Raw genomic sequence first — 9,384 nt, forward strand, 5'->3', positions numbered from 1 at the left:
GAAATTTTTTTTTAAGATTGTATTTATTTATTCATGAGAGACCGAGAGAGAGGCAGAGACATAGGCAGAGGGAGACGCTCAACCACTGAGCCACCCAGGCATCCCTGTGAGTTAGGAATTTGAGCAGGGCTTAGCAATGAATGGCTTCTCTCTTTTTCCATGATATCTGTGGCTTCAGCTGGAGGACTTGAAGGTTGGGGACTGAAATAATCTGAAATTTTGTTCACCTGCTTGTCTGTTGGTTCTGCTAGCTGTCACCTGAAAGCCTCAGATCCCCGTGTGGGCCTCTCCATGTGGTCTTGTCTGCTTGGATTAGTTTGCGCTTCCTCACAGCATGGTGACTGGATTCCAGGGTGAGTATCTAGTAACAGAGAGAGAAGCAGACATAAACCATGTTGTGCTTTATGACCTAGCCTTGGGTGTCACACAATGTCATTTCTGCCACATTCTGGTTATCAAGGAAGTCACTGAGCCCTGCCCAAGTTCAAGGAGAAAGGAAGTACGCTTTACTTCTTGATAGGACATGGCAATATTCTGGGAGAACATGTGGGGCTAGAAATATTGCTGTGGCCATTTTTTGGAGAATATAACCTGCTGCCGCCTCAAAGAAGGGCATGGATTCATGCATGTCATTATCCCTTTAAAGTATGCCCAGAGTCGGGACGCCTGGGTGGCTCAATGGTTGAGCATCTGCCTTCGGCTCAGGGCATGATCCCAGAGTCCCGGGATCGAGTCCCACATCAGGCTCCCTGCATGGATCCTGCTTCTCCTCCCTCTACCTATGTCTCTGCCTCTCTCTGTATCTTGTGAATAAATAAATAAATAAATCTTTAAAAAAAAAAAAAAAGTATGCCCAGAGTCTGAGCACTCCTCCCTCCTCTAACCTCATCTTCCGCTCTCCTCACTCATCCCATTTAAGCCCTACCAGCTTCCTTGCTTTTCCTCCAACACTACGAACATACTTGTGCATCAGGGTTGTTGTACTTTTTGCTCCTTCTGCCTGGAGGGTGCATCCCACCAGCTCCCTCAGAGTTGGCAGGCTCTGCTCAGATGTCACCTTTTTCAAGAGGCCTCCTTGACCACCCTAAAATAACAATCCTCCTCCTTCAATCTCTCCCATTAGAATGTAGGCTCTGTGAGGGCCGGAACTTTGTTCTGTTCCCAGCTGCATCTCTAGCACCCAAGAACAGTGTCTGATACTCAGTGCACAGTATTTGTCGAATGAACGAGTGCTGGGCTTCTTTGAGTGTGAAAAGTCAGCATCCCACCCTAAGACATGGTCTGGAACAGCGAGTGGTTCTAAAAGTGTGATTCAGGGATCTTTGGAGGTCCTTAAGACCTTTCCTTTGGCCGGAGAGAGGGGAGGGAGAGCTGTGAGATTAAAACTTTTGTTTTTTTAGGGGATTCCCGGGTGGCTCAGCGGTTTGGAGCCTGCCTTCGGCCCAGGGTGTGATCCTGGAGTCCCGGATCGGGCTCCCTGCATGGAGCCTGCTTCTCCCTCTGCCTGTGTCTCTGCCTCTCTCTGTGTGTGTCTCTCATAAATAAATAAATAAAATATTTAAAAAAACAAAAGTTTTATTTATTTTTAATTTTTTAAAAATATTTTATTTATTTATTCATGAGAGACACACACAAAGAGAGGCAGAGACACAGGCAGAGGGAGAAGCAGGCTCCATGCAGGGAGCCCAACTTGGGACTTGATCCTGGGTCTCCAGGATCACGCCCTGGGCCAAAGGCAGGAGCTCAACCGGTGAGCCACCCAGGGATCCCCAGAGGTCAAAACTTTTTATAACAAACTAATACATTATTTGCCTTTTTCATTCTTATTATTTCACAAAGGTTCAGTGGAATTTTCCAAAGATTGCATGATATGATATTTCAACAGATTAAATGCAGAGGCAGGGGTGACTGGGTGGCTCGGCTGGTTAAGAGTCGACTTTTGATTTCAGCTCAGCTCATGATCTCAGGGTGGTAAGATCGAGCCCTCTGTTGGGCTCTGCACTGGGCATAGAGTCTGCTTAAGATTCTCTCTCTCCCTTTGCCTCTGCCTCCTCCCCCGACTGAAATGATAATTAAAAAAATAATAATAAATGCAGAAGCAGATATGGGACTTCAGTTATCTTCTATGAATCCAGATATTAAAGAGATCTGCAAAATTGTAGAACAGTGCCATACTTCTCACTACTTTTATATGTGTGTTTGTTTTGGAAAATATAAATTTTTTAATGTTACCATGTAATGAGATGATGATGATGATGATGATGATGATGATGATGATTATTTAGAGAAAGAGCATGCATGAATGAGGTGGGGTTGGGCAGAGGGAGAGAAAGCATCTTAAGCAGGCTTTGTGCCCAGCACAGAGCCTGACATGGGGCTTGATCTTAAGACCCTGAGATCATGATCTGAGCCAAAATCAAGAGTCACTTAACCAACTGAGCCATCCAGGTGCCCCTGTCATTGTTATTTTAAATTAAATTATGGAGAAAAAAGTTTTAAATTACTGGTTTTAATTTATAATATAGTAAATATTGGTAAATAACTCAAGTTTACAAAGTTCTATGGTGTTATAAATAATTATAAAAATGTAAAAAAAAATAATTATAAAAATGTAAAATGGGGACACCTGGGTGGCTCAGTGGTTGAGTATCTGCCTTTGGCTCAGGTTATGATCCCAGGATCCTGGGATCGAGTCCCACATGGAGCTCCCCACAGGGAGCCTGCTTCTCCCTCTGCCTGTGTCTCTGCCCCTCTCTCTGTGTCTCTCATGAATAAATAAATAAAATATATATATTTTTTAATTTTTATGATAGTCACACAAGGAGAGAGAGAGAGAGGCAGAGACATAGGCAGAGGGAGAAGCAGGCTCCATGCACCGGGAGCCTGACGTGGGATTTGATCTTGGGTCTCCAGGATCACGCCCTGGGCCAAAGGCAGGTGCCAAACTGCTGTGCCACCCAGGGATCCCTAAATAAAATCTTAAAAAAAAAAAAGTAAAATTGGGGCAGCCCCGGTGGCTCTATGAATAAATAAATAAAATCTTTAAAAAAAAAGTAAAATTGTTCTCAGACAAAAATGTTTGAGAGAGTAGGAAGTAGAGGCTAATTGGGGACGCTACAGAATTGGGGTTCCAGAGAGAAATGAGGGTTGGGAAGAGGTGAGAGGCCTGAACCCAGGGAACCCTGAGTCAAAGTATACAAGGGAGCCTAGCATCACAGTGGCCCATTCTGCCTTTGGATGACAAGGCCAGGGCTATAAGTCTCTGAGTTTGGTGATAACCAAAAATATTCTGAGGATTGTCATGTATGATATTAACTGGTTATTATTTTGGTTGGTCCAGAAAGATGATTTTTGGAGGCATATGCATAACCATGTTTTTATTTTCATAGTAAGTTGCATATACAAACAAAAGAATAAAGCAGACAGATCTTTGAAATCAATAGTGAAAAGCCTAATATGAGTGCTAAAAGCAGCTCATGCTGGCCCATGAGAGCCAATTGTTAAAATTTCAATTTTGTAATCTGCTGTTCAACTATAACCATTATTAAAAATTTCATTATATCAGCTTACAATTAAGCTTGTTGCAGTAAAAGAAAATATTAAACTCATTCAAAACTCATCGCTTTCTAATAACTTTATGACATTTTACTATTCATGCTCTTTTTTTAAAAAGATTTTATTTATTCATGAGAGACACAGAAAGAGAGAGAGGCAGAGACACAGGCAGAGGGAGAAGTAGGCTCCATGCAGGGAGCCCAACGCGGGACTTGATTCCAGGACTCCAGGATCGCGCCCTGGGCTGAAGGCGGCGCTAAACCGCTGAGCCACCTGCGCTGCCCTCATGCTCTTGAATTAAGGTACGCTTCTTGTATCGCTGTGGCAGTAACACTATATAAGAGTATGCTGTGGTGCCTCTTTGCCGGACCCAGCATTTAGTAACATCATGTTAGTAGCTTGAAATCAGCCATGGGGGATGTACTTACAGCACAGAAATTACTTACAAACACAGAGTTTGACGTATTGTTATTTATTTGTTAATTATCACATTCATTCATCAATTGTAACTATAGGTTATGGAGACAAGAGTAAAGGAAAGACCAATGAAAGCATTCTTTGAGGATTGATTGGCTATATGGAATTGATAATAAACTGTATTGTATATTTTATTATGTATAAGTTGTGTGTTACACATCGTTTATATCAGTAAAGTTTATAATAAATATATCGGTACTTTTTTTCCCTGAAGAGCTGATTGTTAAACATTTACCAAACACACTACTCAACTGAGGTCCACTGTCCCTGAGACTAGCAGTGGGATGAGGGTATGCAACACAGAGGACGGCCTGCTCCCTCACCCCTGGCCCTGAACTGTCTGATGGGGAGTCAGATACGAAGGTAATAATACAGCCCTGGGTGATGAGGAAGGAAGGTGCTGAGGAATCTAGTCCAGGGAGGTGTCCAGAGGATCTGAGACTCACATGGGCGCTCAAAGGATGAGTAAGAATCAGCTAGCCAAAGGAACACCATGAGCAATGCTCAGCTGTGGGCAGGAACAATAGCGACAGAGGATGGAAAGTTGAGGACCCCCGGGCGTGCTATGCCTGCAGTTAGTGGGGTCAGGTTTGGATGGGCAATTCTGTGCTAATTCGACAAGTAAACAGTAGGTGTTGCATGTTCAGAGCTTCTGGCTAGACTGTAAAAGGTGGCGGCGATGAACATGAGCTGCACAGGCCATCCGGCTCCCTGCACCCAGCTCTGCTGCCTGCTGAGCAACCAGACTGGTGGCCAAGCAGCTCTTGCCAGTGTTAGTCACTGCGGGCGTGGCTGCCCCCAAGTGGTCCATCGGAGGCACTGCTGGGAGCAGGAAGGAAGCACTGAGAAGCCACCGTGGACTAGGGCCTGTGACACCCACAAGAGGTTGGGGATTGGGAATTGTACTTGTTTCCTACACTCAAGCTGTTCCAGTGATCCCCATCTTTTCAAGCTAACAAAACTGAGTTATAACCTACACACAATAGAGTACACAGATCTTCAGTTTTCAGTTTAATAAGTTTTGATAATTTTATATTACTTGTAACTACGACCCAAAACAAGATCTAGAATATTTCTATCGCCCCAGAAAAAATTGTTCTCTTTTTAGTCAGTCAACTCGCCCCTCCCACCCACCCCACAATCAGCAGCCCCTAGGTTCATTTGTATCACATTAACTTTCCAGTTGTTAAACTTCATGTAAGTGGAATCATATAGTATAGCTTTGTTTTGGTTTTTTTGGTCTGGCTTATTTTGCCTAATATAATGTATTTTAGATTCATTCATTTTTTTTAAATGAAGATTTTTTTTTTTAAGATTTATTTATTTATTCATTCAGAGAGAGCGAAGAGAGAGGCAGAGACACAGGCAGAGGGAGAAGCAGGCTCCACGCAGGGAGCCTGATGTGGGACTCGATCCTGGGTCTCCAGGATCACACCCCGGGCTGCAGGCGGCGCTAAACCACTGCGCCACCAGGGCTACCCTTTAGATTCATTTATATTGCTGCATGTATCCATTGCTCATTCATTTTTCTCCTTGAGTCATATTATATTGTATGAATATATAATAATTTGTTTATCCATTCTCTTGTTGCTGGCTGTTTCCAGTTTTCAGCTACTATGAATAAAGTTGCAACCAATTTGCAAGTCTTTTGTGAAGTTATGTTTTTATTTCTCTTGGGTTTATACCTTGCTAGGTCAAACAGTAACTCTATGTTTAACTTTTTGAAGAACTGCCAGATTATTTTCTAAAGTGGCTACACTATTTTACAATCCTATCAGCAGAGTATGAGGGTTCCAATTTTTCCACATCCCTGTCAGTGCTTAGTATCTGTCTTTTTGATTATAACTATTCTAGTGGATGCACAATGGTGCTTCATTGTAGTTTTGATTTGCATTTCTCAATTTACTAATGATGATGCGTGTATTTTTTTAAAGATTTTATTTATTCATGAGAGAGAGAGAGAGACAGAGAGAGAGAGGCAGAGACACAGGCAGAGGGAAAGCAAGTTCCATGCGCGGAGCCCGACGTGGGACTCGATCCCAGGTCTCCAGTATCACACCCTGGGCTAAAGGCAGCGCTAAACCACTGAGCCACCTGGGCTGCCCGATGAGTATGTTTTAATGTGCTTGTATCAGCCATCTGTATATCTTCTTAGGTGAAATTTTCTTCCTTCCTTCCTTTTTAATTTTTATTTTTTTAAAGATTTTATTTATTTATTCATGATAGACATAGAGAGGGGTGGGGGCAGAGACACAGGCAGAGGGAGAAGCAGGCTCCATGCAGGGAGCCTGATGTGGGACTTGATCCCGGGACTCCAGGATCACGCCCTGGACCAAAGGCAGGCACTAAACCGCTGAGCCACCCAGGGATCCCCTCCTTCCTTTTTTAAAAAAAGATTTATTTATTTATTCATGAGAGACACAGACTCAGAGAAAGAGGCAGAGACACAGGCAGAGGGAGAAGCAGGCTCCATGCAGGGAGCCCGATGTGGGACTCAATCCTGGGACCCCAGGATCATGCCCTGGGCTGAAGGCAGGCGCCCAACCGCTGAGCCACCCAGGCGTCCTTCCTTCCTTCCTTCCTTCCTTCCTTCCTTCCTTCCTTCCTTCCTTCCTTCCTTCCTTCCTTCCTTCCTTCCTTTCTTTTTCAAGTAAGCACTATGCCCAATGTGGGGCTTTAACTCACGACCCCAAGGTCAAGAGTTGTATGCTTTACTGACTGAGCCAACCAGGTGTCTCCTCGTTGGAGAAATTTCTATTCAGATCCTTTGCCCATTTTAAAGGTGAGTTATTTTTCATTGTATTTTTTAAAAAGGTTTTATTTATATGAGAGAAAGAGGGGGGGTGGGGAGAGGAGCAGAGGGAGAAGTAGGCTCCTCACTGAGCATGATGCGGGGCTCAATCCCAGGACCCTGCAATCATGACCTGACCTGAAGGCAGATGCTTAATCTACTGAGCCACCCAGGTGTCCCTCATTGTTTTATTGAGTTGTGTGAATTCTCCATATACTCTACATGCAAATCTTTTATCAGATATGTGATTTGTCAGCACTCTCTCCCATTCTGTGGGTTGCTTTGGTGGAGTTTCCAGTTTGGTGGGGGAGAGAAGACAAATATAGGGAGCAGGTGGTAGGGAGGATGTGTGGAGGGGGAGAGGCACTGTCCAGGGGGCCTACCTAGGGTAAACTCTCTGAGTTTGCGGGTTCCCCACCTTGGTAGTAAGTGGACTGGATGAACTGCTCTGACAGTGCCATGGTTCTGCAGGCAAGAATGTGTGTCATCGTATATGCAGTGCTGCGTGATCAAGCATATATGCTAGGTGTCAGGGAGCTGGTATCTCACGAGACCAGAAGCATGGGGTGGGATGGGGAGTAGGAGCTTCTTTCTTAAGAAAGGAGACTCCATATTGCAAACTTCAAGGACTAATGGGTTACCTTGAAGGCAGCATGATGTGGCTTGAGAGCCAGATAGACTGAGTTTAGATTTTGGTTGTAGTAGATGCTACTACATAGTGTTCTCTCCATACTTCCTTAACCATTTTTGATGATTTCTTACTGCAAGTCCCTGGGATTTGCTGCCTGAGGGATTTCTCTGCTCAGAAGGCACACAGGAAAGTCTGGAAGTGCTAGGAGCAGTTCTCAATCCTTAGTTTCCTCATTTTCTTGGCAGGACAGCTGTGTTGTACTGTGCACTGTGTCTCAGAGGTCCCCAGTAGGATGCCTGCCACCCCTGCCACCATTGCCCACAGTGGTAACCTGCTCATTATTGTACCTTGAATTGGTTTCCATTCATTTCTTTGCTTCTACTAGAGCTTCCTGGGATCATCTCTCAAAAAGACCATTTGTACTCACATCCTTATCTCAGTGCCTGCTTCTGAGGAAACCCAACCTAAAAATACTGGTTCTTCCATGTCTTAGATACATCCATTTTATTTCCTTGGGCAGATCACTTTACCTTTTTGAACCTCGCTTTCCTCATGTACAGATTGGGGATAATAGCACAACTTCATGGAATAGTCATGAGGCTTAACATCTTACTCAGATATATTAATGGTTTAGTAAATGCTAGAAAAATCCTCTTTTATTTTCAGTTGTTTACTGGCCTGTAACAGGTGCTATCCCAGAGGTGCTTTGGTGGACCTGCCTCATTCAACCATAGCTGGGCAAGAAAAGCCAAGCAGCCTGGAGCTGGCCCAATGAGTGATTGGATTATTGCTCCCAGTTACTTGCTCCCTCCCTGCAATTAGATGTCCCCACTGTCTGTCATGCCTTGCATCCTCTAGAGAGAGCGTATCTTCTGTCTCTCATGCATTAGCCCTATGACATTCTTTGGTGAGTGGCATGTGACAATTGCCATATGTGAGAAGCTTTAAATGCATTATAGCATGGTTTGGCTCAGGCTTTTTCATTCCTGCCCCTAACCATGAGAAAAACATGTTCCCAGTGCTCAGCACATAGTATAAACAAGCACTTATTAACTGTGTATTAGGTACTGTCTTTGTGTTTCATGTTTCTACATGTATTAATTCATTTCATTGTCACAGAAAACCTAGATACAGGTCCTGTTATCACCAGCTTTATTTTATATATGTGGAAAACTAATGTTCAGTAAGAATGAGTACTTTGACCAAACTAACACAGCTGGAGAAAGGCAGGCAGTCTGCTTCGTCAGTCCATATTCTAACCACCCATTGTAGGTGATCAGCAAATGCTTATTGAATAAAAGTATGTTTAAATGATTGTTATCACTGACAACATTGTTCCTTCCCATTTACCCACACTCCAAAGGTGTAATCCACTGGGACAGAGATGGGCTTATGACTTTGGGCCTGGATGCTTTTCCTGCCTTATTTGTTGGACAGATAAGAAGCCCTTCTGAATCTCCTAACTGGGGAAGAAAAATCATCTGAGGTCATCAGTTGGGAACCCAAACATTTCTCCCATAGGACCCACAGGAACCACAAGATATCTCCTGTAAATTCTATGTGGAATCCAGACATACACCCTGTAAACTTATTTTTAAAGAATATTTTATTTATTCATGAGAGACAGAGAGAGGCAAGGACACAAGCAGAGAGAGAAGTGGGCTCCATGCAGGGACCCCGATGTGGGACTTGATCTCGGGTCTCCAGGATCATATCCTGGGTTGAAGGCAGGCGCTAAACCACTGAGCCACCCAGGATTCCCTACCCTGTAAATTTCCATGTGGACCTCAGACCCCTCTCCAAAAGGCTCATGTCAACCCCTATATCTTTCCTGAGGCTCACATGGACTCCCAACATCTCTCCTGTAGGAGCCATGTTTGAAAATGTCCTCAGGTTCCCATTCCTCATCTTATTGGGTCCTCCCTAAGGC

The sequence above is a fragment of the Canis lupus genome, chromosome 30 (genome assembly GCF_003254725.2).
Source record: "Canis lupus dingo isolate Sandy chromosome 30, ASM325472v2, whole genome shotgun sequence".
NCBI classification, from domain to species: Eukaryota; Metazoa; Chordata; class Mammalia; order Carnivora; family Canidae; genus Canis; species Canis lupus.